General features: G+C 48.7%; 2 long non-coding RNA genes across 3 annotated transcripts; both read right to left on the bottom strand.

The window, feature by feature from the left end:
- Nucleotides 1-323: 323 nt before the first annotated feature.
- Nucleotides 324-12,799, bottom strand: LOC141573724 (uncharacterized). The gene is made up of 5 exons (XR_012499739.1): nt 12,610-12,799; nt 9,816-12,208; nt 7,868-7,935; nt 2,207-2,324; nt 324-563 (listed from the first exon to the last, which is right to left on the bottom strand). It is a non-coding gene; the product is annotated as an uncharacterized LOC141573724 (long non-coding RNA).
- A 301-nt stretch (nt 12,800-13,100) lies between these two features.
- Nucleotides 13,101-25,163, bottom strand: LOC141573723 (uncharacterized). 2 transcript variants are annotated; one of them, XR_012499738.1, is made up of 5 exons: nt 25,034-25,163; nt 16,609-16,695; nt 16,111-16,261; nt 14,936-15,059; nt 13,101-13,212 (listed from the first exon to the last, which is right to left on the bottom strand). It is a non-coding gene; the product is annotated as an uncharacterized LOC141573723 (long non-coding RNA). The 2 variants fall into 2 exon arrangements; XR_012499737.1 differs by lacking the exon at nt 25,034-25,163 and adding an exon at nt 19,235-19,360.
- Between the last annotated feature and the right edge of the window lie 2,786 nt (nt 25,164-27,949).

The following is a 27,949-nucleotide window of genomic DNA, read 5'->3' as shown; positions in this document are numbered from 1 at the left end:
GGATTATGAAGTTATTCTGTAGCCAGACAGAATTATAAAAAGACATTTTATTGCAAAGGCCCAGCAGGTATAATACTTAAAAACGTTATTGGTTATCTTGACCTAACGAGTTATTTTTGTATGTGTAGGTTTCTGTGGTTTGTAAGGCCTGTGACTAATGATTCCGTTACAGTGATGTATTTTGAAATTATAAGTTACTAGACACAGTATCCTTATATCACAGTTGAAAAAACTGATCCACATAAGCAAGGTGATCTGACTTATTAGTTATGAGCAGGGGCTCTTGGGCCAGCCTGCCTGAGTATAAATTCTCACTCTGCCTCCAGGGGGTTCTGTGTGAATCTTGGACAAATTATTGTTGTTTTTGTTGTCGTTGTTATTATTTGTGCCTCTTTTTCCTTACCTTTTAAGTAGCGAGGAATATGTGGACTCTATCTCCTACTGTGTTGGCAGGATTAAATGAGTAAACGTCTGTGCTGCCCACTTCCCTGGGTTTCAGCATTCTCCAGGCAATCAGTGCCAAACTCAGAGGCATTCTCCACTGTCTTCGTCAGTCTGGGATGCTGTAACAAATTACCGCGTGTCGGGTGGCTTAAACAAACAGCATATTCCTTATGGTTTGGAGGCTGAGACTTTCAAGGTCAATGTATCCTTGAGAGGATTGCCAGCTCGAAGATGGCTGTCTTCCCAACATCTTTATATCCCAGAGAGCAGAGAGAAGCAAGCACTCTGGGGGCTTGTATAAGAACACTAATCCCATTCATGAGGGCTCTACTCTCATGACCTCATTTTATCCTACAAATCACCTCCCAAAGGCCCCGCCTCGCAATACCATCACCCTGGGAGATGGGGTTTCGACATACGGATTTTGAGGGGATGCAAACATTCAGTCCACACATCGGCTAAGTCTCCCCAACATGCAGTCATCAAACCTGTAGCTAATTTCAAAGTAATATTTATATCTCTCTGCCCATTTCCATTCCTACATCCACTATCACTGAAGCCCTGTTACATTTTATTCCTTATTTTTCTTGTGGAGATTTAATTGATTCCTCTAACTCCAATGCTCCCCTCGCTCCAGTCTGCTTAACAGCCCTGCCAGGTAAGTCTTCCTTAAAACACCTTCCCATTTCACCTGGTTGTTTTTTAGGTGTAAATGTCAGAATCCTCTCCACACCCCATCCTATACCTTTAATCCGTTACACTACGGCTCACTATGTTATTTTCCTTTTACCAATGTAAGAAATTTCCATAAGCTTAAGAGCTTAAACCAGCACAGATTTATCAGCTTATGGCTGTGGAGGTCAGAGATCCAACACAGTTCTCACTGTGCTAAATTCAAGGTAGCAGCAGGTTTCCTTCCTTCTAGAGGGTCTAGAAGAGAATGTTTCCTTGTTGTTGTTTTTTTTTTTTTTTTCAGTTTCCAGAGGTCACCCACCTTCCTTAGCTTGTGCCCAACGACTTCCTCCATTTTCATGGTCAGCAGCCTTTCTGAACATTGCTCTATGGCTACACCTCCCTCTGATTTTAAACTCAGCTGGGAAATGTCCTCCATTTTAAGGACCCCTGTGAATACATTCGGCCCACATGGACAATCCAGGCTACTCACCCTATTGTCTCATCTCAGGATCCCCTTGTCCCATCCAATTCAGGCATTATGGATGTGGCTGCGACACTCACCTGTGTAACATTTCCTCTCATGAGCATTTTATGGTTCAAGGCACTTATGAATGACTTTTTGTTTTTCTTCCTTAGCCTTTCTGCATTCAGTATGTCTGGTGGATTATATGAATCCTTTTTATTTGTTCCCCTGCACTAATCTTTAATAATGTATCATGGGTTTAAAACGCTAACTGATAGACAATTTAGAAGACAGAAATCTTCTAAGATTTTTGTCCTAAAATATCTGTCATGCATTTTGCCATGTACAGTAACATGTCACAGGTGGCTACCCTGTGGCCGGGGAGGGACATGATTCTGCCATCACACTCCCCTCATTTTCAATGTGCTGATGTGCTGATCACCTATCCAAGGCTCTATGCTCCCCGCTTCACTCACTTCCTCCTCCTTTCCATTGACTACCCTGTTCCCATCACTTCCTTCATTCAGCACATCAGGATTTCATGACCACATTCTTCTCTAAATGGAAAGGGTATCTTGAATCTAATGTCTGACAACTCTTCTTACTGTATATGCACACACTGACCTTCACATAACCCCGTCCGGCTCTTTATTTTCCTAGAATCTCCCAGAGGAATCAGTTCCATGATGATGGTGATGATGATGATGATACTGACAATGATGACAGGGACCTCTCAAGGATTCTGATAAAGAGGGAATCAATAAAGGGAGGGAATCATTGCAAAATTGCCCCAGAGACAGGCTTAAATGTAAATAACTGCTATAGTGTTTAATGAAATTGACTAATATATAACTATTTTTAAAACTTTATATCACTGAATTTAAAATTTTAACGGGAATTCTCATTCACCAGTAACCAAGATTCAACTCTAGGACCAAAGTCTAAGGATTTTGATCTTCTAACAAATTGTCCACTAGCCTTTTAAACACGTGATCCTTTTAAAAACTTAGTGCTGGGCTGAAAATAAGCAGGATTCATATAATCTCACCAGACACAGTGAATGTGGAAAGACTAAGGAAGAAAAACAAAAAGCCATTCATAACGTCTTGAACTTCACGTTGCTCACAGGAGAAAATGTTAGCCAAGGTGAGTGTCACATCAACATGACGCCTGAGTGGGATGGGGAAGCTGATCTTCCTCATCAGACATTTATGCTGATTTGTTAGATGACAACACAGTTTCCTCATTGGATTTGCTTCTAACAAGTATGGAAGAATTTACGTTCTACCAAAAGCAGTCTAAACATTTTCCCCTGCTGTCAGGTCTCTGGACTGAATGTCCCCACAAGAAGGACATGAATATCCTTCATAGGGAATTCTTCCTGAGAAGCAACAGGATTTTCGAGGGCAGAACTTCAGGCCCCCCATGGAGGGCTGGAGGAGGGCTAGAGGGGGCACTGGAAAAACAGCAGGAGTGAGTTCAGATACTACCGCTCAGGTCGCCAAAGACAGCATTGCTATCTCTGAGGATATGACATTCTCCCAAAAGTTCCATGAGTGAAGGTACCTGTGAACACTAAGCAGGTTGTTAAGAAACAGCAGCACATAATTTGCGTCACAACTCAATTACAGTATGTTTTGATATTTGGAAAATAATTAGCCCATTGTCCTTTGAAACTGCAGCAGTAGCAATAGAAATAAAAAAGGCTGAGCCGTCTTGGAGACAACAATCAATAAACAATTCTAAATCTGCAGGATTCCTTGACGATATGCAAGCAATGAGCTAGATGTGTCTTGCAGATAGCTCTTACTGCAGGGCGCTGTCCTGCAAAGCATAGAACTAGTTTTCTCAGCAGACAGAGGGAACCCAAGTCAAGATTCCAAATCTTCAGAGATTTACTATATGGCAGGAAAGATCACAAGTACATCCAGCCAAATATGAATAAATGTAATCAAATATTATCAAATGTGATTGGAGCACAGATGAAACAGAAATTCCTTTCACCTGGGATCTAGAGAGACTTCTTCAAAAAATGTGGCTTTGGAGATGGCCAAAGACATGGGTGGAATTTTGGCAGAACAGGATGTAAGGAATTTTAAAACTGATTCTAAATTTCATATAAAAATTCAAAGGATCCCAAATATCCAAAACAATTTTGAACAAGAAAAACACAGTTGGAAGACTTGCACTATCTGATTTTCAGCTTTTTTTTTTTTTTAAACTACAGTAATCAGAAAGTATGGTGTTGGTGTAAAACAGGAAAATAGAATAATGGAGCAGAATAGAATGTTCAGAACTAAACCAACACTTATATAGACAATTGATTCTCAAAAAGGATGCAGTGGAGAAAGGATCTTTTCAACAAGTGGTGCTGGAAGAATTAGAGAGTGATATGCAAAAAAAAAATGAACTTTGATCCACACCTCACAAAATATACAAAAATTAACTCACAATGGATCATAGATCTTAATAGGAAATCTAAAACTACAAAACAGCTAGGAGAAAAAGCATAGGCTTAATCTTTATAACCTTGGGTTTGGCAAATATTTCTTTGCTATGACACCAAAAGTATAATTTATTTTAAAAAGAAACTGATAGAGTGAACTTTATCAAAATGAAGACTCTTAAAATTTGTTCTAAACACTGCTAAACAAATGAAAAGACAAGCCATAGACAGAAGCTATTTGCAGATCATATATCTGATAAAGGTCTCTCTTTGTATCTGATCCAGAATAAAGAGGTCTCAAAACTCAATAATAATGCAAACACCTGAATGAATGAATGAGACCAGAAAACACACTTCAGTAAAGATATCCAGATGGATAATAAGCATATGAAAAGATGCTGATTAAAGATGCCATTAGTCATTAGAGAAATGCTTTCAAAAACCACAGTGAGATACTAGTACACATACATACAAGAATGAATACGATTAGAAAGACCGACCTTACAAAGTGCTGGTAAGGAAGTAGAGCAACCAGAGCTGATACACACCACAAGGAATTTACAATAGTACAACCATTTTGAAACAGTCTTTTACAGTTTCTTTAAAAAAGGTAAATACCTATCTACCATATAACCCAGATATTCCTCATCTGGTGCTTTAGAAAAGAAAAGCATATGTCCTTATAAAGACTTGTAACCAAATATTCACTGCAATTTTATTTATAATAGCTCAAGTTGTAAATAACCCATTCATCCATCAAGAAGTAAATGGAGAAACAAATGATGGTCTATCCAAACACTGCTCACAACAAACTATTCAGTAAAAACTCAGCACAAAACAATACTCTGCTATAAGACAAAAAAGCTATTAATACAGCAACACAGATGACTCTCAAAATAATTACACTGAATGAAAGAAGTCAGACAACATAGAGTAGATACTGCATGAATCCATTCATACAACGATGTTGAAAATGCAGACCAATATGTTGTGATGGAAAGCAGATCAATGGTTTCCAGGGGAAGAGATTGGGAGGGAGGGAGGGACAACAAATGGCAGGAGAGAAGCTTTGTGGGTGATGGGTATGTTCACTCTCTTGAATGTGGTCATGGTTTCTTGGGGATATACTTATGTCAAAACGTATTAGCTGTACACTTTATACGTGTGAAAATTACTTTGCCAAGTATACCTCAAAGCTGTTTTAAGGAAAAAGGCACTTCAGTCCTGATCCACTTCAGCGCCTGATTGGAGTGACATGATCAGTCCCTCACCCTGTTTGCCTAACAGGAAGGTAGAAAACCTCTCACGGAAAATAACATATGGATTTTTCATTTGCAATGTCTGCCTTGTAATAAAGAATTTCAAGACATGCAACATGTCAAGACTATATAACAGATAATATGAGAATAAGAAACATTAGACAAAGGATGCAAACCCCCAGGTGATGTAGGCATCAGAGTTACCAATAAAGGCTATGAAATACTTTTAATATATTCAAGAAAATAAGGAAATTATGGGAGAATAGATAACAGGGTAAAGACTTTCACCAGAGAAATATACTGGAATGTATTTTTAAGAGAAATCAAACAGATACTCTAGAACTGAAGCTTTCAGCTCTGGAAACAGGTAAACAGAGCTAATTAGGATCCCTTTTAAGTAAAACTTTCAGTAATACCGGGTAAAATACAACAACAAATGTAACACAGAGCTAACTATGGAAAGAGAAGTTCCCAGGTGACAATACAAAGAGGACACTTAAAGCCCAGAGTGGTAATCTTGTGAGCTGATGCCACCACACCCTGGAGGGAAGGGGTTTTAATCTGCACATAGAGATACAATGTCCATTTAGGAAAAACGGTCCATACCAGATGTAGAAGACTCTTCCTTTATATCTATATAGGCAGATACAGAGATGTAAAGTGGCAGCAGAGGTCACAGTGACACAGGGCCCTGGGCCAAGGAGTGTGAACACCTCTGCAAGCTGGGAAAGGTAGGAGGACGAATCCCTCCCTAGAGCCTCGGTGTGGAACATAGCCTTGGCCACACGTTGGTTTTAGCCCACTGACAATGACTTTGCACTTCTGCACAATAGAACAGTGAGACGATGAATGTGTATTGCTTTAAGCCACTGAGTCTGTGGTCCTTTGTTACAACAGCAAAAGGAAAGAAACTCAGGAACCAACATGAACATGAACCCCAAGCTGCCTGCTGTGCTGGCAGGAAGTTCTTTGTCTCTGATCCTGAGGGAGACTCCTGTCTTCTGGCAGCATCCACAAACTACCTCATGCTAACTTGACAGCTTGCAGATGGTTAAATCTTAACCCTGCACAGTTCTTGATATTTAGTTAATAAAAATGATGGTGTCATCATGGGTATTTTTCCATCTTTTAAATACCCTTCAGTCTTCTAATAAAGCTACCTCTAATTGAGAGACAGTGTAAATAGTTTTCAATCTTCATAATAAATAACTGTGGTTTTATTTGGTTATTTAAATTATGAATAATAATATTCACATTAGTAAAAGTTATTAAAATCAACATTGTTTAATGAAAATATCATTTCTTTTTGCATGAACATGTATTAACTACAATAAATGTTCCATGCTTTGTTCTACGATTTACTGTTAGAGCCTTAAAGAATAATATTTTCCTCAAAAGATATTATGGCAAAGGGATTTCTTTTGGTGGAACAGTTCCTACATCAAATCTGGTGCATGGCTCAGGCCACTGGGAACCTAGAGTTGATAGAAATTAGGAGGCATTATAAACACAAAATGATTTTTAAAGAATTAAACAACTGGATGTGTGAAACAAAGAATCCGAGAATATTCTAGTGAAATAAATGTATTTTTCAGCTTAAGCAAGACACTGGGTGAATAAATCTAAAATGAAAAAAACACCCAGAGATCAGCAGTGATTCATGCATGCAGTGTGACTGATCAAAACCAAGTTGTTTCCAAACCAGTGTGCAGGCTTGATGCCTTCATGAATCAAGTCTGTGTGGCACCAGGCCATCTCGAATACATGTTGATGAGGTATTTATAAGCCCTTCACCATCCCAGCACAAAGCCCACACATGAGCCACAAGACCATCACCTACACATCTGCAAAAGACACAGCATGGTGAATAGCACTTTTCTTGTTCAGTAGCCGGTGGCAGGGCACTGTGAGCAGACAGAGATACAGGGACACAGAGACACAGAGGCACTTCCCCTCACTCAGCTGATAACCTTCCGTGCATTCCTGGGGACAGGATTGTCATAAAATGCACCATGGATTGATCCTCCTCCTAGGAAAGGAACGGTAGGTCTGTCCTCAGGTTGGAGCAAGGGTGGCCGGAGGATCTCAGAAGAGCTGTTTCAGCACAACAAATAGAATTTTCGGCCACCGTGACCACGAGAGACAGGTCTCCTGCCATCCCGGTAGGCACTTGGGCTCCTGACAAAAGCTGGGCTCAGTAAAGGCTTGAGTAGAAGGCACAGACCTGAGGGATGCCCCAGCAAGAGACAGGAGGTAGGGCCTGGTTTATACTGCTCTGGGTGTATCCCAGCCTCATCCGAATACGAAATCAGAAATTTGCAAAACAGCAGAGCTGGGATGGATCATCTACTCCAGACTCCTCACATTACAGTTTAAAGGGTGGCAGCCCTGGGAGGCAAAACAACGTGCTAAAGGCAGAACGTGGAAGAGGCAGCGCGAGATAAAATGCACCGTGCCAACCCCTGTTCAAGGATGCTGACACTGAGTGTGGGGCCAAGGTTTCCAACGAGGAGAATGAGACAGTGTAAATACTTTGTTCCCCCCAAAACCCCAAATATTTTTTAATGGCACAAAACTCACCTTAACTAGCTCTCTTCTGAGGGCGCTCTCTTCTGCTTCTTCGTCTTTCTGTCTGTCTCCATTTCTCTCTCTCAGAGAAAAACACATACAATTTTGTGAAACGGGACTTCCTGCCATACAAAGACAAAATTCATATCTTCAAAAAGACACCTGACAAAGCACGTTTCTCAACTCAAGTCTTTGTGTGGGGTCTGGGCAACTGGCTTATTTTCTAGAACATTCGGTGGTTCGAAAATCAGATCATCTTCCCCAAAGGAAGAGTTCTGGTCCGTGTTGATGAAGTTGGGGATGTCACATTTCATGGGCAAGTTCGGCTCCTCCTCTGGCCATCCGCTGCATCTGATGGCTTCCTGGAGCCGAACATCACTGTCAAGGGCTATGGTGGGGATACTAGCTTTGGCCTTGTCGAAGTGGCCCACTTCATTGACGTAGCAGTGAAAGATGGACCTAGATTCGTCATTGACCTGCCAGAGAACATCTGGGGCACCAGCGGTCTCCCAAAGTCTGACACAAATCTGTTCAGTCTGAATCTGTTTTCGGGAGACTCTGCATTGCTATAAAGAAAACCAAAATAAAATATCGCTCACACTCTAGCTCGGTGACCTGAAGAATCATAGTTTTTGCCATCTACTGAGAGCAAACCCCTGCAGAGAGCATGCTGACAAGCACTGGAAGTGAAAGACATCACTTCTGAACACATACAATTACACCCAAGGTAAAAGTCTCAAGTGAGGACCCTTGGACAATCCTGAAAAGACATCGCTCCCTGAGAATCCTCAATATTGGTGTCTCGCACACCAGTGTTTCTCAGTGGGACCATCAGATCATCTTCATCAGATTTAGTTAAAGTGCTTCTTAAAATGCAGAATTCTGGTGTGCACACCCTCAGAGTCTCAGAGGTAAGGACGGGTAGTCTGTATTTTCATAGCCACCAAGATCACTAAACATGCTCAGGTTTAGCACAGCGGTCTACATCGGGTCACCTGAGCATCGACAATGCTGTCTCATGTGGTGGGGTGGCCATGTGTGTCAGGGTGCTGTCCTACCCACGTGACTCCCCTGATTCTCAAAACTCACAGTGCAGCCCCATTGGGCAAGAAATACCACCATTTCACAATGCATACTCAAGGAGCCCGACTGACAGATACAATCAGTGATAGGAGAGGGGACAAAACTCAGCTTCCTGATACCTTCTTTCACTTACTGTGGGACAAATGATCAATTCAATGGTAATAAATTAGTGAATGAGTGAATAAGATGACTCGTTAGTCCCACGAATGCCTGGAAGAGCGAGCCTGGGCACACTGAGAACCGTAACAGCCCATCTACTTAATTGCCATCCTCCCCAGATCTATGTAAAGGTTACTACCACGCAGGCAGTGTCTCCTGAAGGGCAAGAATCATGTCTGAACACACTCTCAAATCCAGAACAGAACCTGACAACAATTAGGCTCTGGAGTCTGTGTTTAGCGAGTGTGGAATCTCAGTGATTTCAGCTCTTAGACCTTGCCTTCCCATCCCACCCCTCATGATATGGCCCCTAAGACTAGTTCTTTCAGGGCTGGGGCCACGGAAACCATTTACAGGACTGGAAGAATCTGATCATATAAACCATCCCCCAGATTATCATCAAATGTCACCTGCATTTCAGGGATCAGAAATTCCAGAAGCTTTGCAGTTCAGGCAGGTGAGGGATTTTTATATCAGCTCTGTCTTCTACTGTGACTGCCTGGGTGACATCCGACAAGGAATTCTCAAAAGCCTGAGCTTTTCCTTTCAGGAATAATCTAATTAACAAATCTCGCTGACCACTCAACCAATGTGATGTGAAGATCAATGATTTACACAGGAGTACAACATTCACTAGGTCGTGGATTTAGAATCAGAGAAAAATCATTTGAGAAAGATTGACAGAATTTAGCTTTAATGCAAATTTAAGTATTCTTACCTTTCAGTAAATCATCTTCCCCTACTTATCACTTCACCCAAGTTTAAAAGATATTTGAGAACAGGGATGAGTGTGCCAGCAATCTGTGACCCAATAACCTAAAATGTCACCTAGGAAAAAGAGAGGAGTAACACATTTTTAAAAAGCATGGTGAGGATGGCGGGGCCATCCCCCAACTCCAGACTAAGAAGCTCTAAGTAATAGATTTCCTGCCTGCCTGGGGCATCAGCTGATGTGAAAACCCACCCAGAAACCTCACTGTCCAGCAACTCTTCCGTAACACAGGCTACACTTCCTCAGAATTAAGAATTGGGTCAAGTAACCCCTTTGCTGAAGAATAAAGACAAAGGAGAACAAGAGGTTTCTGCCCCTCCCCAGGGGAGAGCCCAGACCTTGGGCTGCATGCACTGCGCCCACCTCCCAGGAGAAGAATTAACTGGAGAAGGGCGTTCTGCGAAACTGGGGCAGCAAAGTTTGAGATGGGAACAAATTGACCAGCTGGCCAGGGACAGCCCCCTTCGTCGCTGCCTTGGCAGCTGCCTCCGCCCCCTCAGCACATCCTGCCCACCTCCAGTGGCTAAGCTGTCAGGGAAACTGTGCTTTGGGACCTGGGGCAAAAGAGGCTGCCCCCAGGCCAAGCTGCGGAAGAGATGGGAGCTAAACCACCAGCTCCCAAGCGGCAGGCTCCATACCCCAGCCAACACCCCGCCGCCCCCTCACCCTACTGCAACCCCGGGGCAATATGACCCGGAGAAACGTGACCTGGGAACGAGGGTCGGCCACGTCATGCCTCCAGAGAGATGGGAGCTTATCCTTCACCTCGCCAGGGGCAGCCACTCTCTCCTCTCCAACACCTGATCTCACCGCGCCCACCTCCCAGGAGCAACCTGACCGGGTGTGGGGTGTCAGGCGAATCTTGCGCGGGAGAGGCCATCCCCAGGCCAGGTCAGTGGAGAGGAGAAGAAGTGGCCCCATTAGGACAGGCAGCCGGACCTCGCAGCTGCCTCTGCCCTTCGACCGCATCGCGCCCTTCTCCCAGGGGCAAGCTGACCTGGAGACGGGCATCCGGCTTCTTGGGCAGCAGAGGATGCCCCCAGGATTGGCAGCGTGGAAGAGGAGAGCAAATTGACAGGCTCAGCGCTGCAGGTCTTCTACCCCCGCCGTCGCCACCCCCGCACCTTAAAGGCACCGCCCAGGGCACCCCTCCCCCAGCAGGTTGAATGGGACAGGTGTGTCTGGTGATCTGGGGGAGGAGAGGCCACTCCCACACCAGGCAATCGGGGAGACGGGAGCCAATCCACCAGCTCCCCAAGGCAGCCACCTACCCCTGAAGCAGCCACCTCTCTTGCCCCCTGACCTCACGGTGGCCTCCTCTAGGGAGCAGGCTGACCTGGAGATGGACGTCCGGCGAACTTGGGACAACAGAGACAGCCCTCAGGGCAAACCATGGGGGGAAATGGGAGCAAATGGACCGGCTCCATGGGAAAACCTGCCGCTGCTGCCACCACCCCCAACGTACCACGCCCGCCTCCCGGGGTCAGGCCGACTAGGATACACGTGTCCCGTAACCCAGGGCAACAGAGACCGCCCCTAGGACAAGCCGCGGGGAAGATGGGAGCAAATGGGCCCGCTCCCCCGCTGCAGGCCCCCGACCCCCGCCACCCGTGTACCCTGACTACCCTGCCTCCCGCCCCCAGCAGGCAAAGTGGGACAGGGGTGTCCGGGGACCTGGCGCAGCAGAGGCCGCCTGCAGGCCACGCGGCACAGACATGGGAGCTAATACACAAGCTCCCCCGGGGCAGCCTCCCTATCCCCGCAGCCACCACCTTACCAGCCCCCTGACTGCACCGCACCCATCTCCCAGGTGCAACCTCACCTGGAGTCGGACCGCAGGCAAATCTCTGGCGGCAGAGGTCGCCCTCAGGCCAGGCCGCGCGGGACAGAAGAAATGGAGCAGCTCCCTGGAACGGACCCCCTCCCCCTGCAGCCGCCGCCGCCGCCTCCCAGGGGCAAGCTCACCTGGAGACCGGCGTCCCGCCTCTACGGCAGCAGAAGCTGCCACTGGCTCCGCCGCGGGGGAGAGCTGAGCGAACTGACCGGCTTCCGCGCGGCAGCCCCCCTAACCCCGTGGGCCCCGCACATTAATGGCACCGTCCCCACTCAGCAAGCTGAGCGGGACAGGCGTGTACGGTGACCAGGGGCAGCAGAGGCCGCTCCCAGGCCCGGCAGCCGGGAGAAGGCAGCTATTCCAACAGTTCGCCAGAGGCAGCCGCGCTCCGCCCCCCTGTCGCTGCCGCTGCCCCCTGACCTAACCGCCCCACCTCCCAGGAGCAAGCTTACCTGGAGTCCAACATCTGGCGAATCTCCAGCGGCCAAGGCCCCCCTAGGCCAGGCTGCAGGGAAGAGAAGAAATCGACCGGCTTGCCCGGGCAGCCTCCCACGCACCGCCGCCTCCGCCGCCCCAAACGATTGGACTAGCCTCCCGGGGTCAGGCTGACTGCGAGGATGTGCACTTGCCTTCTAATCCTGGCCACGTGCCTGAGCACCTCCCTGCATCCCTACACTCCCCGCACCTCTGCACCCCTGCCACTATCTGCACTTCTGCACTGCCTGCACTTCTGCACCCCTGCACCCCCGCATCCCCTGAACTGCCTGCGCCCTCCACAGCCCCTGCACCCCTGTCACCAGTTACACTTTTGCACTGCCTACACTCCTGCACCTCTGCATGTCCCACACACCACCTCTTGGGCCTGTGGCAGAGTCTCTGCTGTTAGACCAATGCACAGGAACTCACATCTTTGCCAGTATATGATGCATCAGTGGACGTCTGGGGTTGGCTGCAGGAAGGTACATGTTCCCGGTCACTAGCCTGGGCCACTAGGGTGATCTCTCTGAGGTCACCAAGGGCGGGCTCAGAGATGCTGTTTTCCGGGAAGAGAGGAGTTGAAACAGGTCTTGAGGGCAGAGCTGTGCTCAACAGGCCGTCCACGCTTCATGTTTTACACAGGGCTTCGGAGAAGTGAAATGGATCCAGCCAAGTAAGACCGGCCTGCTGTACGCCCACCTCAGTCCTGGGCTCTGAGTCAGACCGACTGGCTCCCACACTCACGGCCCAGTTTTGGTACCTGAATGGTCCCTTTGAGGCATCCCATCAGTTCTCAGGAAGAAGTCTGGCTGCTTCCACCCCATGGCCCTCCCTCCTGTGCTGGCCTCAGGAAGTTTCCTTATTTGGGGAAGAAGGCAGCCCACCCCCTACCCCACCCCTCACCATGCTCTCACCCAGGCTGCAGCTCTCGCTGCCCATCAGAGTCTGGAAAGCCATCCCTCTTCAGTTATGTCCCTTCTGAGATGGACTTGCTTCCACTCAATTCTAGGCGAGGATGCACCATGGAATGCACTGGGTAAGAGAACCAAAATAAATAATTTCTTCTGTGAGGTTTTCTGTTTATCTACTGGGATGGGCTGTGTGTAGTTTGCTACAGCTATTGGTATGAGAGGCTAAAACAGCCTGTGTGTCCTTGTTTTCATCTCCCCACTGTCTTTGGGTTTTCCCTTGACACTCCTGAGACATTTACTTCTTTTAGTTTTATTCCTGTTATTACACAGGGGCCCTACTGACATGGAGGTAAGGTGTTGGGGGAGCAGGACAGAGCAGGGCATCTGTAGTCCTGTGATTAGTTCTCATTGAGCCTATGCCCTGAGCTGTGACCTCCACAAGTGTGTCTCTTTCCCCCCACCCCAATTTGGGTGAGACAGAAGGGATTTCCCTTCTCCCAGGTTGGTTAGGCTCTGGTAAAATAATTTCTCATTAAAAAAACAAACAAACAAAAAACAACTTCCCCAAATGAAACAGAATGTTTTGGGTATATTTCAATAGAGTTATTTTCTCCTTTCCAGGCAGGAAGCATGAGGAGTTATCCTCTGAGGCCTTCATTCTGAGAACAGGACACGGTCCTGGAGGTAAAATGCATGAAAAAGAGCAGGGGGCCCCTCTGACTGGCCCCCTGGAGTTGTCACACTCGGACTTCCCCACGCTGAGATTTCCACTGGCCTCAGGGACCTGTTAAATCTGCCTGCCCTGGGGGTTGTTACAAAAGCGGGTTCTGCCCTGGGAGCTGTGACTCGCCAAGCCTGCCTGGCTGCCTCTCTGTGTTGGGAGCAGATTTTCCCCTCATTTTTCTGGGATCTAAGAAGTACAGTGGGATTGCAGCTCCCTCAGCTCTGGTGTTGTTTTCAGGACAGAAGGAGAAATTTCTGAGCTCCACACGAGCTGGAACAAAGGCTGGAATCCTCCCCTCCTCTGCCTCCGTGCAATAAGTTTCTGTGGTTCTAGCCGAGTTTCTGAAGATGTGGATTTAAACACACACATCCCAGCCCCTACAGGAGCACACAGTCCCATAAATCCCCCCAGTTTCCACTGGTAACTACTGAGCTGATGGGGACACGGGTTTCGGGTCCACAGAGGCCTGACTGCACTACTTGCTCCGTGGCCTATTAACGTGGTTGCTCTGGGTCTTGTCTGAAGTGGCTTGCTTACCGCACCTGGTACATGGGAAACACAAAATAAGTTCTAGAAACTTCACTTTTTCTCCCTCCAGGGCCTTCAAACATAGAAAGTATTAAGTGAACTCAGACGGCCTAGTCACCGCAATGAGGTCCGTCCAGCCTGGCTCTCCTGAGTGATGGGCACTGACTTGCACCTTAACTCGGAATAGTAGGGGAACCGCCTTCTTCTAACTGGGCCTCTCCCCACACCGGGCACGCCCTCAGCTGAGACGGTGTCAACTCCCCCATTGAGGTGTGTGCTGGTGGCTTCAGTGTGACCTGGCCCTGCCGGGATATGAACCTGCAGTGAGTGAGGTGGAGGGTCGGGTGGAGAGGGGTCCCTTCTGGGGTGGCAGGGGGCCCGGTAGCACCCAGCCCGGCCTGGTGCCTGGGGCTCCCTAACACCTCCTACAGCTCCTGGGTTGGCTCCGGTCCTGGCCAATCCATACACCCTCCCAGCATCTTCTCATTAAGTCCCTTTTTGCTTTTATCAGCGAGAGGTGGCTTCTGTTGCTTGTTCAGTGAAACAGTACATAGGGAAACCAGACTATTTCTAACATCAGTAAAATACCAACCTCAGTTATCTCGCCGGGCAGACCGTGCAGCACAAAGGCCTGCACAGGGCTGTGCGAACGGCTTACGTGAAGGGTCCTCATCATCTGTCTTCAGAGATGCAGAAGCTGGTGGTTCAGGTAAAACCTCAGGGAGGGATTGAGGAATCCAAAGCTGGTTGGTTTCAAAGGCTAACTGGTCAGACCAGACCCCTGAGCTGTGGTCAGAAGCCTAGCTCAACATCACTCAGACTCAGCACCATAAGTGCCAGGTGGGGGTGGTGGTGTTCCCTTTGCAGGCTCTCATTGGGGATTCACTGTAGTCCCTTAAATGCAGCAGAGATTCCAGCCCCCTTAGCCCCCACTCTGCGTGTTCCATGACACAAATCCCGGGAGTGTTTAATTTTCATCTTTGTTTAGGAGGATGAAGGAGGGGCAAGAGGAGACATAAATTCATACTGACTGACACAAGGTCACAGCCAGTACCTCCTCCTTGGAGAGATATGTGCTCCCAAAGTGGTGGCTGGGGGGCTGGGCGGAGACCCTCCACTGGTCCCAGAGGGACTCCCTCATCTGGCCACAACTGATGGGTTGGACAACAGATCCAGAGGGAGACAGAGCATCTTTCCTGGGAATTTGGAACTGACACACAGAAATCAAGTTCACTCATCTGGGGATTGGCGAGGGGCGGTGGTTGGAAGTCAAATGAAACCAGAGCATGAGAGAAAGTTAGAAGTGAAAGAGAGAGAGACAGAGAGACTGAGCTTGTGAGAGCAAATAGTCAGAAAGAAGGAAAACAATCAGGGGACAGAGGAATTCCAGCTCTTGACTGTCTAGTCTGTCCTAGCCCATCAACGACCCCGCGGGATGGTTAATAAAATTCCAGTTTTGCAGATAAGGATAAAGGCTGAAAGAGGTGGGGGCTGGGTTTGGGTGCACAGTTAATTCAAGTGCCGCTGGACCCCTCATTTCCCATTGCCTGAAGGCACTGTAATCCTCACTGGGACCCCTGCGGTCCCCTGACAGCCCAGCACCCTGATCAAATGGCCCCTGCGGGAGTGGGAACCCCTCTGAGCGTGAAGAGTTCCCTGAACCGAGATGCCATGCATCAGCAGGCTCCTGCACACCCCAGGTTAACATCTCCCCAGCTGTGCAGTCTCCCGACCCACTTCCCTCCCTGCCAGGCACCCCTTCCTTACCACCGAGTGTACTGCAGGAATTCAGACACAGGGATGCCCAAAGCAACACGAGCCCACCGGCTATACAAACAGCAGACTCCCAGCCCCACCTGGGTTCCGAGGGGACAGTAGGCGTCCTCAGCTTCCATGTGTCTAAGACAATCTTCTTCAGCTGGAGGTTATAGAGAAAAATAAAAGGTCCAAAACATAGTTCAGTGAGGAATTCCTCCAAGGACCTGACTCCAGAGACTACAACCAGGGGTCCCTACCCCCCGGACTTGGGGTGAAGGTGGATTATTGATCAGCACAACCTCCGGTGGCCCAGCTCCTCAACTTGGCTGCCCAGAGTGGGCTGGGGGAATGGGTAAAGCCAGGGCACTCAGGAAGAGCACAGAGGACCTGATCTCCCCTCTCCGCACTTGTAAACCCTTCCTCAAATCTCAAGGCATCTGACAGAGAGCAGCCACCACAATAAGGAGATGCTCCCATTTCTTCACTCACTCCAGTCTGTTCACTTACGTGCTGAGCATCCACTGGGTCCCAGGACATGACACATAGGATGGCCGATGGGACAGGCTTGGTCCTTCCCCCTGGACCCTGTTCAATCTGATGGAAGAATGATCACTCATAAAGAGTTTTTCAAAATTATACAGAGACCAAAGACAAACTGCAGAGTGAACCAAATTTAAAAATATATATGAAGATCCCCCAGTCTCCCCGCCTAAGGTTAACAGCATAAAGCAAAAAGATGTTGCCTTTGATCACCAAGGAAGTTGTCACCCCCTCTCAGGTGGAAAGGACAGTTATTCTTTGAGCAGGACACAGAAGTGCTCCATCGGATTGGACCAGGGCATCTACAGTCATTCAGCAAATGTGTATAAGCTCCTACTACGTACGGGAATCTCCTAACTAGACCAATTCACAAGGTTCTCGGGCTTTATCAGTCAACAAAATAGACATGACTCCCCATCACTGGGGGCTCAGAGTTTTAGTAGAGGAAACAGGCAGCATGTTGGGGGTAGTAAGAGCTTGGAAAAATTAAAAAAAAAAAAAGAGTGATATGAGCAAACTCCGGTGATGGCGGTGGGGTGGGAGGCAGGCAGGAGGGAATAAGGCAATCCTGGCAGATCTCACGGAGTAATGAACTTGAAGCAGAATAGATCCGGAGGAAGAAGGAAGAGCCGGAGTCAGAGGCCCCCTGAGTGAGGGGGAGAGTGTGGGCAGAGAGGCAGAGCACGCCGGGTCCTGAGGCCTTTGTGATGACTTTGGCTCCTAATGAAATGATGACCCGTTTAGTGAGTTTTGAGGGGAGGGGTGATATAGTCCAACTTAAGCTTTTGTGTTTGTGTTTTTTTGTGGGAGGTAATTTATTTATTTTAATGAAGGTGCTGGGGATTGAACCCAGGATCTCTTTTTTTTTTTAACATTTTTTATTGATTTATAATCATTTTTGAACCCAGGATCTCTTGCATGCTAAGCATGCGCCCTACCACTGAACTAAACCCACCCCATCAATGTATGTTTTGCAGGCTCCCTCTGACTCTGTGTGGATGAGAGATTGTAGGAAAGCAAAGATGGAAACAGGAGGCTATTGGTGTCCAGGAAGGGCTGAAGGTGGCTCTTAGGAGGGCGGGGAGCAGGGAGCAGGTGGTTAATGAAGACAGAATACCCAGAATTTTCTAACAAGCTGGATTTGCTGTCTGTGTGTGTAAGAGAAAGACAGAAAGAACATTGTTCCAACATCTGGACCTGGACAATGGGAGGGATGTCCTCTCCATCCACAAGGGATGGGACAAGGTGGGGCTGAGCAGGTGGAAAGGGGCTGGTATCAGCTCAGTTCTTCAATGTCATGGTTAAGGTGTGTATTACATATTGCCACAGAAATGCCTAATAGGTAGAGGAGTCTGTTTTCTTTTTCTTTTTAACATTTAAAAAATATAATTTAAATGTATTAATTGTATTATGTGAATGATTTGGGAAGTTTGTTTCATGCCAAGGTATATGTTATATATAGCCAAATGGAAAATATATCAGAAAGGGGAGAAATGAGGGCTTTCACATAAACTGACTGTCCATAACGTAGGTAAAATTTCAATAAAACCAGTGTTCAGTGAAAAAACCTCATCTTGGTGTTACATAAAAATAAATGAAAAAGGACTATGTTAATGTATCATTATTTCATGTTACATAATAGCCCCAAACAAACACACTGTTTAACTATGAGGCTTGTAGAAATGCTATTCGCTTTTTCCACATAAATACAGAAATGCAGAAAGGTTCTAAGTTAGAATAAGCATCTTAGTGGAAATAATACAGATTTGAGCATTTTACATGATATATATATTTACTGATACAAAATTTGGAAAAGTAATTACATAGTAGAACATATGTATGAATGTGAAAGCAAGATTAATGAAAGAAAAAGAATGTGAGTCTCAGGGATAAAGGTCCAGATGGAAAGGGCAAATCAGGGAGTTTTGGAGAAATCGAGAAATTGATGGCATGCCACTTTCCAAGGCTGGGTTGCTTCCACCAAAGGAATAGCAGAGAGAGAGATGAGAGGCCCAGGAGCCAACCCTGGGGCACACCCACAGTGTATGTTTGGGAAAAAGAGGAGACATTGGCAAAGGACCAGCCAGTAGACCAAAAGCAGAAAACAGACTGAGCGATGGGCTGGAGTTTAAGTGAAGCAGGAACACGGGGGAGGAGGGATGGAAGAGCTGGGTCAAATGCTGCCGAGGGTCTACTCATGATGAGGACTGAAAATTGACCACTATATTTAGCAACGTGTGGTCACTGATGGCCTTGACAGAGCAGTTTCCATAGAGCGAGGGATCAGGGGAAGAGCCAGAGTGGGTGTAAAAGGGGATGGCTCAAGAGAAGATGCAGACAGTGAGTTTAAACAACTCCTTAAATATTTGCTGCAAAGACACAGGGTGGCAATTGGTGGGGGTGAATTAGGGTCAAGGAGTGCTGTTTGTTTCTTTTAAGAAGATGGACGTTTATATACTGATGGGAGCCAACTAGCAGGAGAACAAAATAGATGAGGTAGTGAAAGAGAGGATGGTTTTGGGAGTGACAACCCAGAGAAGATGGGAGGGATGGGGCCCTGGGGACTTTTCGAGGAATTGGCTTTCGATGTTACCTGTAATAAGAGGTGGGGCACCGAGAGTGAGGTCACAGACAACACTAGGTGAGCGGATGTGCTGGGAGTTGCTTGTGAAACTTCTCTTCTGTTGGCTTGTTTGCTTGTTCAAAGTAGAAAAGTAACCTTATCAGCTGAGGGATGAGGAGGAAGAAAGAGTTACTGGAGCCATGAGAAGAAGATAAGAAAGAGCCTTCCAGGGAGAATGGGACAGTGAAAAGAGCAGGGGGAGATGGGGGAGTGCGCTCCCAGAAAGTTACATTTTCTCTTTGACGTCCCCAAATGTGTGATGTGTGATTACCCTTCCTGCTGTCTACGAAATAAAAATTAAGTATGGTTCAGAGGAAATGCTATTTCATTCTAAGAGGCTACCTGTTTCTCAGGAATGGCCATCTTAAACTGCAAATATTACAAAAAATGTTGAAAAGATGAACCTGTGTACCTAAAATCCCCTATTTTCTATTAATCTGGTTACTATTTAATTCCCCTATCAATAACTCATAACCAATACTGCCATGATGGAGGTACACTGATGCTTAAAAGGAAATGAGATCTGTATCCTTTTCCTAAATTCCATGGCTTCCTTAATATACAGTTCCCCTTGGAATTTAGGAATGTCTGGTATAAGAAGTGAGAAACAGTTTGAGAAAATCCCGGCTCAGAATTACACAGCACAACCGCATCTCAGAAGTATATACAGCCGTAAAGAATTTTAGAAGCAAAACTCCGTAACTACTCTTAAAGACTTTTGCAAACCTGGGCCTGTCCAGATGTTTCCAAACTGGAAAGGGACTCCAATCACTTGCCTGGTACCGGACCAGAGGCTGACCAGCCTTTTCTGTAAAAGCGAGAGAGTAAATATTTTCAGTTTTGCAGATCATTTTGTTGTAACCATGCAGGTCTGCAATAAGAAAGCTAAGAGCACTGGGAGACAGGAAACAAATGGGCATGCCCACACCCTCCCTTCCACTCAGGGCAGCTTCTCTGTGGTGGGCAGTTTTGCCACAATAACTTGTTTCTTTGTTTCCATTGGTTTCTTTTTTTCCACCTTACTGCTCAAGCTCAGAAATTCAGGTGGTCCTGGTCCTTCAGCATCCATGCAGAGAGAAGGCTGAGTGGGGTTGGGAACCCCACCTGATGGAGAAGAGAGATTGCTGGGAGGGACACTACGGCGGCCACCATGCCACGAGACAATCACACCTTCTGGGGTGAAAGGGAATGAAGACAAGGGAGGGACAGAGCAGTGGGACCCCTAGGTCGCCTGCCAGGCTTTCTCTCCCTCCACAGCCACCCTGGGTGCCTGGGGGGTGTTGGGATTCAGCTACGGTGATTAGGCTGAAGGGACTCAATATAAAGGACCATCCAGCTCCTCACTAGGTTCCAAACGCAGCCCCTCAAAGTCCACCCTCTGAGTTTCTGGAACTCAGCTGGAAGAATAAATGAGCAGGCCAGATCCAGAGCCCAAGCCAAACACGACGGTAGTCACGTGGGGTTGTAACCCCATGCTCAGTGGTAGGGGACGCCTTGCAAATCTGCAGAAATCCCTGTTCCACCTCATTCCTGGGGGAAACCCCAGATCTCCTTCTGCTCTGTCTGTTCTTCTCTTGATGCTATTGTCCTGGATGGATGCAGAGTCTTTGAACCTGGCCCTCCAAACGTACATAAGCAGCCTGTTCGATAAAACAAATTATGCACTTTTTCACATTTGCCAGTTTTTTGATTCCAGAAATTTTGCGGGACTCATTCTCACAGTCTCCTGTGCCCCCACCACTTGGTGGCCCTCTGCTCATGGAAACACCATTTCCCACAACTGCACCCTGCCTCCCAGCTGGTCAGAGGGGAAAGTCCCACAAAGACACAGGTGTTTGTGAGGATCCTGTCCCCAAGCAGAAAGCCTACTCCTGGAGCCACGGACAGGGATCTGGCCTCCTGAGCCGCTCAGCTCTAATTCAAAGCCTAAACTGGGGGCCCCGAACATTGCTGAATGACTTTCTGAGTCACCTGGACTGGAGGGGCCTGATTTTTCTTTCCAGGAATGGATGTAGTGCAGCCTCCATTTTCAGGGCTGATATTGACGATGGATCTAGTTCCCCCCACTGCACCGCAGGAAGGAGAGGCCCTTCCATCCCACAGCTTGGAAACACAGCCCAGGTAAGTTCTGAAGCAGTGTATTGCTGCCAGGTCCAGTATCCCTGCAGAGTGGCCTCTGTCCCTGAATGAGCCCCTTACCTGGGCCTTTTCTGCCCCGACACAACCACACCCCAGTCTGTGCCAGAGATCTGGGGCTCTGTGTGTCCAGGGCACACAGTTGGGACCTGAGCCAGGTGTCCACTGGGCCTCAAGGGGGAGAGGTCTGCCTCTGCATCAGGGGAAGGTGATCTCTCATGGCTGGCAGGACGCTCTCAATATGGACCTCCAGGCGCCCAGGGAGCAGTTTCCCTGCAGGTGTTAGAAGCCATCATCAGGAGGGCAGGCCCCTCTTTGTGCAGACCATCCCGCAGTGCTGGGCCCACGTGCTGACCACAGAAACCTACATGTCCCCAGGTTACCCCAGGCAACCTCACAAATTCGTCACTTGGTGACCTGGGTACCACGGGATCATTGGCCATCCCATGAGGGTGGTCCTTGAAGGCATGGACTCCAGGTGCTCCCGTTAAGAAATCCCCCTGGGTTTCTGTGGTCACAGAGCCCACACCAGAAGATTCTAGTCCTGCAGTGACCACCACAGCAGTCACCTCCCCTGTGCATGTCCAGGAACAAATGACAGCAATTTATTGCCAGGAATCGTGATGAACAAGGGGGTGGGATTCCATACTAGTTTTAGGATCCTGGTAACTCACTCTGCACCCCAAAAAGCATCCATGAGAAATGTGTTTATTGGGATATCTGTGCCCCTAGAAGAGCTGTTCCTCAGGGCTCCTGGGACCCTCCAGCCCCTCTCAAGGTTCTCAGAGCTTGGGTCTAAATTTCTATCTCCCTCCTTTGGTGTACAGCCACCTGTGTCTCGTGATCACAGGTCACTTTATTGCATGACTTGGCATGTTCTTAGTTCTCGTCCTCCACCCCTGCACTAGACTCCCACGATGTTCCCACTGACCCTTGGCTCCCTGGGTGGGTCAGGGGGCCCTAAGTCTGCACCCTTCACTCTCCTCCTCTACCCCCAACTCTGAGGCCACCCCTAGGTGGACTGGAAGGTGTTTGTAAATGAGTCTTACACAAGGACATGACTGGACAAAGCAGGGCTCCACCCCCGGAAAGCACACCTGCTCCCTTCTCTGATGAGGACCCCACAGCCCCACATTGCCTCCAGGAGTCTACTCAGCACACAGTTCCCCAGTTCTGGGCAAGGCGTCTCCCTGGAATCCTTGCTTCCAGGCAGAGTCTCTCTGTCCTTCTGAGTTTAGAGTTGTTCCCATGTTCCTGAGCACCAAGGTGCCCAGCACAGACCCTTCACTGACCTGGAGAGACAAGGAAGATATGTGGCCACAGGTATCACAGGACACACCTGCTGGGACCCCAGGCCAAAGGGCCATCCTTCTGCCTTCTCAGGTGTGGATCCCGTGGTACCTTTTTGCAGGGGGCCCAAATGGGGAGTGGGGCCCAAAGCAGTTCATGGGGCTCTCTGGGCAGGGAAGACTTGGGCCAGGCAGCCTTGCCTGGTTTCCCTCCTGGGGCACTCTGAAAACTCCTGCTCCTCTGGCTGTGGCTGGAGGCCCCCAAACTTCAGGGCGGGGCCCTTTCTCTCAGCCTCCACTGCCTCCAAAGCCACGCTGGAGCTGGCATGGGGAAAGAGCTTTCTTGCCCTCTTGTGGCCAAGCTGCCAGAGGTGGATGCTGCGGGGAACTGGAAAGAGTTAGCAGTTGCTCAGATGTGAGTGGTTAGGCAATTTGACACCCTGTCAACTAGCCTTAAACATTGGAAAGAGGGCTTTCCCGGGAAAGCTGGAAGTTACTTTCAGTAATTTGTTTAAAGATTTCTTTTTTTTTCCCTTAAGGACTCATAAAACCTCTCCCAGGTCATTCCTGGTATGGACCATTATCCAGGGATCAATCGGGAAATGCAGGAGGAGAGGGGTGGGGGTAGGGGAGAGGGTAGGGGAGATCAGAGCCCACAGAGAGGAGATGCCCCTCCTAGGAGCCACAAACTGGGCAGTGGCTGCTGGCATCCAGCTCTCCTGTTCTCAGGCCCATTTCATCTGTGGGGTGTTTCCAAAAGAAACAATGGTGGAAGGGCCATGGAGGACCCCTAGACCTCCCAGAATAGACAGGGGGAGCGGAGTCACCATGCTGGCCCAGAGCTTGGAGACAGACCTGCAGTGGAGACCACAGGTCTTCTGAGAAGCCAGTTTTGAAATAAAGGCAGTATGCGCTGGAATACCCATTTCGAGCAATTGCTTCATCATAGACATGTAATTTACATAGTTCTTCTCACCACGAAACTGTTCCCAACACGCTACATGAATGACGGCTTCAACACACATTCATTTCTGAGATGTGAACAAGTGTAGAGCCGCTCTTTCGTCCAGCATAATGGGCATGGTTACACCTAGGAAAGCTTACCAAGATTTCTCAGCAACAGCCAATTTCGAAATAAAGGCAGTGTGCGCAGGAAAAGCCGGTTGGAGTGAGGGCTTCCCCATACACATGTAAGTTTTATAGTTCCCCTCACCATGAAACGCTGTTCCCAACATGCTACATGCATGAAGGTTTTGACACACATTCAGTTCTAAGAAGTTAGCATGTGGAGAGCCGCTCTTTCATTCAGCATAAAAGGCCTGGTTACACCCAGGAAGATTTACTCAGATGTCTCAGCTGGTTCCTTCACCCAGATTCAAAATAAAGGCCGTTTTTGCTGGGAAAGCCTGTTGGAGCGTGTTCAGAGCTGTTTCGGGCTCTGTCCCAGCTGGAGGGTGCAAACCCCAACCTCCAGAATGAGGGACCAGGACCCCACCGGCCAGGTGGTGTTGCCTTTGCTGGGGAACAGTGATCTTTGGGTTAGATATTTTGCAGCTCTCTCTAAAACCTGTTTTGACTTAAGTTTGCATCCTAGTCACCAGTTTCAGGGCAACAGAAAAAGCATATCCTACATCCCTTTGCACTGAAATCTTCCCAAAAGAGCAAATATTTGCCCATGAAAATACCAGCTGCTCTTCTAAGGCCCCCTAAATACCCAGCAGTGTGGCCGGTGCACTCTTGATCAGGAACAGGATGAGAGGGACCAGCGGTCTTCCAGCAGGCTTGGCCTGATGTGGCAGCTGCGCTGTGGGTCCGTGGTGGGAGGGCCATGCAGGGAATCCTGTTTGAGGGGCCTCTGTGCACGTCTGCATTATGCTCTGAGGTTTCATACAAAGCTCCAGGCATCCTAACTGGTCAGATACAGCCCCCACCCTCGGGCTGGAACCACCAGGACCTCAGTACCTGTAACAGGGACGGTGCCCGGTGTGGGGAGAGGTCATGGGACACTCCGGGGGCAGGGGTAGTGGTGCTGGGGAAGGCAGGGGGTGCAGTGAATGGTGGAGGGAGCAGGGTCCCTTGCTTGGGGGTGAGAGTTCTTGGGGAGACCACAGAGCATGGCACACACAATCCCCACCCCATACCCCAAATTCCTAGCCCCGCCAACACAGGGGCTTTTCTGAACACTCTCACCGTGGCTAGCCTGTAAGACTGCACCTAACCCGGCATCTGGCACCCCTGCCCTATCTCCCCTCTTAGGACAGATCCCGTCTCCTTGGAAACTGCCCAGCAGCGTGAATTCAAGGCCGGCAGCGGGCCTGGAGGATCTGCACTTCAGGTGCCCTACCTGGCCAGCCGTTTGTGCCTTGGCTCAGTCCTCTATCTTGCCCAACGGCAGCCTGGGTCCACGTCCGGTGCAAGGGGAGGCCGCGGAGCCCAGGCTGAGCCACACACACGGACAGGTGAGGGTGCCCCCGCCCCGCTGCCCCACCGCCCCGCAGCCCCGCCCACTGGTGGCAGCACCGCCCCAGCATCCGGCCGGCGCCAGCTGCAGGTGAGGACGTCTGCTCGGCACCGCCCGCCCCGGCCCCGCCCAGCTGCCCCATAAGCCTCCCCCCAGCCCCCGTCCTGGCCGAGCCCTGGCTCCCATTGGCTCCGCAATTTCTGCCCTCTCACGTCTAGCCTCGGGAGGACACAGACGCAAGCGCTAGAGGAGGGCCCCGCGGCGTTGCCATGGCTACATGCGCCGCGCTCTGCGCGGGCCGGTGTGAGCTTCTGGGGCGGGCAGCGGGCTCCGGAAGTGTGCAGCTGCCCGGGACCATGGCGGTGCTTGCTGCTGGGGCTGGCGGCTTGCTCGCCTGGGCGACTAGTTCTTGCCTGGTCAGTCGGAGGCCGACATCCTGTCTGGGGCGGCGTCCCACAGACGGTAAACGTACGGCCGCGCCGTTGGCGGGGCCAGTGGACATGGACCGGGGTGGGATCCGGGTTGGTGTGGCTGCCGGGGAGGCGCTGTGGTGCCAGGGAGCGGGTTGGGGCGGGGAGGACAGGGCTGGGGCACAGCCTCGGGCTTTCCTCCCCCTCGGGCACTGGGGCTGGGACCGCGAGTCCGGGTAGCCCTGCTTGGCCGCGGCCTCCCAGAACCCCCGGGAAGGGCAGGCGGAGGACCTGACTTTTATGAAGCGGGGCCTTATCCGGGTTTTGAAGAGCCCCAGAATCAGATGTTTGAATGGGGTGGTTTATCAGCCTTGTTTATCTGCAGGGAAATTTCAGTTCCATCCAGATGTTGGCTCCTTCGGTAAAACTCAGGAATAAGACAAGGGTCATTGTCGATTAGCAGTTATCTAGGGCTTGACTCAAAATAGACTGTGCGGGGTGTAGGGATGGTAGATGGGCCTTCCCTCTCAAAGTTGGCAGTCTTCTGGGATTAGAGGCCCCAGTTGAGGATTACATCTTCATCTGCGGTAATGGAGGTTGTGGGAACATTAACACAGAGAAGGGAGGAGTGTGGCTGCGATAACTCATTAAAGAAGCCAGGACCCTTGCCTGGCTCTTGTGTAGGAGAGTCTCGCCTAGGGTAGGGCAGCAGTTATCAAAGTGTGTCTGAGGCCCCTGAGATGCAAGACTATTTTCATAGAAACGCCGGTATGTCACCTGCCTTTTGCACACTCTTGCACTCCCGAGTTTCCTGTGGGGGTTTCCAGGGAAAACCTGGTCTGTGATATCACAAAACAGGGAATTTAGAGGCAGATAGAATTCAGAACTCACCAGTCCAAAAGAGTTTTGCAGAAATTAAAATCACTGCTCTTCTTCTCATTAATGATTTTTGTTTAGAAAAATATACTTATTTTTTGCTTGAGTATTAATGGTAACATGTAGTAGGTTGTTATTATTTTTAAGTGAAATCATAAGCATTTTTTAAAGTTCTTATTTAAGTTCTAACACAGGAACTATTGATAGATTTAACCCACATAAACAGCAGCCTTTTAGAGTCCTCAGTAATTAAGAGTGTACAGGGGTCTGTAGGCCAAGAAGCTTGAGAGCCCCTGGAGAATGTGTGCTCAGGTACTAGTCAGGTACTTAGCGTTGTTAGACAGATGCCAAGATGTCTTCTGCATGTGCTCCCGGACTCGAAGTAATTGGCCACATGGAGACGGGTGGGCAGTGCCTCCACTATACAAACCAGAAGCTGCTGAATGTGTCTGGATTGTAGGCCATGGGCTGTGCAGGGATTCCCGTTGTATCTGTTCTATCTAAGCCGGGATTCCTGTGCAGAGGCTTGGCCCTGAAGACCCGCTCTCCTTTGCTCCCTGCCAGGTACCTTCTGTGTGACGTCAACCCTCCAGAGGGCTTCAGCCTCCATAGGAGCGTCTGTATCCACATCGCCTTCCTCCTGAAGACCCTGCTGAAAATGGAGGAATCGGTGCTGGTGATACCCCCTTGGGGCCGCCTCTACCATTGGCAGAGCCTGGACATCCACCAGGTCCGGATTCCCTGGTCTGACTTTTTTGATCTATCAAGTCTCAACAGAATCATCCCTGACACTGAGTACCAACCGTTCATTGCAGGGGAGATGGTGATCGTTTAACTGGGGCCAGACGGTTGTTGTTCTGGTTCTGATGTGAACATCAGGCCATCTTGCTTCGGGCTTATCGGTCTGCTAAGGGGTCCTGCTCATGTTTCCCGCACTGCAGGTGAATTTGGTCTTTCCATAGTTTTTCTCAGGAAATAGATCTGAAGTGTATGAGATATGTGTTCCCTCCGCTCTGAAAATCCTGGCCTCCTGGTGAGATGGAGCGGTGACAAGAAGGCCACTGCCACACAGGCCTTGTCTAAGGAGGACTCGCTCCCTGGGCAGTAAGGGCCATTCTTACCTGAAGGAAAACACGATGTGTGTGTAGCATGGGCCACGTGCTGGGGAAGGTATGTAACCTCTCATTCAGTATAATTTGGTCCTGCTCAAGCTTCCCATTTTACTTTCCGTAAGAGGTAAGAGTTGAAGATTTTCTTTGAATAAAGGTATTTAGAACTTATCTTTTTCTTTAATTGAAATGTGGTTGATTTACAATGTTTTGTTAGTTTCAGATATACAGCTGTTTTGTTAGTTTCAAGTATACAGCATAGTGATTCAGTTGTACATATACATAGTCTATTCTTTTTCAGGTTCTTTTCCATTAAAGGTTGCAAGATACTGAATATTTTCCCCTGTGTTCTGCAGTGAATCTTTGTTGTTTGTCTATTTTACATATAGTAGTTTGTAATTGTT

Source organism: Camelus bactrianus, chromosome 17 (genome assembly GCF_048773025.1).
Source record: "Camelus bactrianus isolate YW-2024 breed Bactrian camel chromosome 17, ASM4877302v1, whole genome shotgun sequence".
NCBI lineage: Eukaryota > Metazoa > Chordata > Mammalia > Artiodactyla > Camelidae > Camelus > Camelus bactrianus.
The sequence above is the reverse complement of the archived record's forward strand: the minus strand, read 5'-3'. Positions and strand labels throughout refer to the sequence as shown.